This window comes from Pteropus vampyrus, unplaced genomic scaffold, assembly GCF_000151845.1.
Source record: "Pteropus vampyrus isolate Shadow unplaced genomic scaffold, Pvam_2.0 Scaffold223, whole genome shotgun sequence".
NCBI classification, from domain to species: domain Eukaryota; kingdom Metazoa; phylum Chordata; class Mammalia; order Chiroptera; family Pteropodidae; genus Pteropus; species Pteropus vampyrus.
This window is the reverse complement of record NW_011889004.1, coordinates 139,535-141,246: the sequence shown is the minus strand read 5'-3', so window position 1 is coordinate 141,246 and position 1,712 is coordinate 139,535. Positions and strand designations below refer to the sequence as shown.

Genomic DNA, 1,712 nt, shown 5'->3' with positions numbered 1-1,712 from the left:
TTAGCCCAAGCCTCTACCCCTCTGGGGCCACCTGTCAAGATTCAGCAAGCAATCCACGGATGCTGTGCTTATAGATGCATCAAAAGGCCACACCAGAAACTGAGGTTAGCTGCCTCCAGCATGAGTCTAGGCGCTGCTCAGCAAGGTTCATCTGATTCGTTGAGCTTATACCTGGATGTTGCTTAGGTGGGGCTCGGGTTGGGGGACGTGGGGTTTCAGGGACTCCTCTGGGTGGAGGGACCTCTGTTATCCACTTTGATGACATCATGGCTATGGCGGCGCTGTGTCCACGCACTGGGAGTGGGGAGGGCTCAACAGGGAACAACGGATACCGTGGGCACTTCTGTACCAAGTGAGCCTCACCTCTGGCCCTTACCCCAACAATTCAGTGTATTCCTGTAAGTCCCTTGTCCCCCCGGAGCAGCCAGTCCAGTGCTAGTGCTCAGAGTGAGCAGGTCCGTTGTCACAAAAATCCACTCACAGACGTGGCCCCTTTAAGAGGCATCTGCCGCAGCCGCTGCCGCTGCCGCAGCCTCCGTCTCATTTAGCTGCTCGGAACCGGGGCTCCCCACGTCCTCACCCCGTCCTACCTTCTGCCGTTGCAGAGAGCTTTCCCGGACTTCTCCCTAGTTGTATGGCTTGTTCATCTAGATCCCAGGTGATTTTTCTTTGCTGCTGCTCCTTGTTTCCATCACAACCTTGATTTGGTTGCCAGAAGGATGAACAGAGCCTCTATCATCTACGCCATTTTGAAGGACTCCCTGAACATCTTTTCATGTGTTTGCTATCTGTGTGTATCCTCTTCAGGAAAATGTCTTTGCATGTCTTTTGCCCATTTCTTAATTGAGTTGTTTGCTTTTCTTAATGTGCAGTTTTTAGAGTTCTTTATATAGGCTAGATACTATAGTCAGATATGTGGTTCGCAAATATTTTTTCGCAACTTTTTAATTTGTCTTTTCATCTTTTTATCAGTCTTCCATAGAGTGAAAATTTTTAATTTTGGTGAGATCTCATTTATCAGTTTTTCCTTTTATGAACAATAGTTTTAATTTAAAATCGTATATATTTAAGGTGCACAACATGATGATTTGATGTACATATACAGTGAAACTATTACTATAGTAAAGGTAATTAACATGTTATCTCCTCACCTAGTTACCATATTTTTTGGTGAGGAGAACACCTGAAATCTACTCTCTTAGCAAACTTCCAGTATTTGATACAGTATTATTAACTATAGTCATCATCTTGCATATTAGCTCTCTAGACTTATTTTACCTATATAACTGCAACTTGGTACCCTTTGACCAATATCTTCCCCATTTACCCCATCCCCACCACAGTCCGATAACTACTGTTCTACTCTCCACTTCAAGAATTTGACTTTTTTAGTCTATGGCCATGCTACCCTGAACAAGCCTGATCCCGTCTGATCTCAGAAACTAAGCAGGATTAGGCCTGGTTAGTACTTGGATGGGAGATCACCTTAGAAGACCAGGTGCTGTAGGTGTAAAAAAAACCAAAGAATTTGACTTTTTTAGATCCCACATATAAGTGAGATTATGCAGGATTTTTTCTTTCTGTGTCTGGCTCATTTCGTTTAACCCTTATCTCATTTGCCTTGAGAATATTCACCAGAGATGCTTGCAGCTGCAGCATTTACCCCGAGATAACTCACGGGTTACAGTCCCAACTTTACCCCCAAAGTTTGC

General features: G+C 44.4%; 1 pseudogene; it reads left to right on the top strand.

Annotated features, from left to right (window-relative positions):
* The first annotated feature begins 1,391 nt into the window (after positions 1-1,391).
* On the top strand, positions 1,392-1,510 carry LOC111747454 (annotated as a pseudogene).
* The last annotated feature ends 202 nt before the right edge of the window (positions 1,511-1,712 follow it).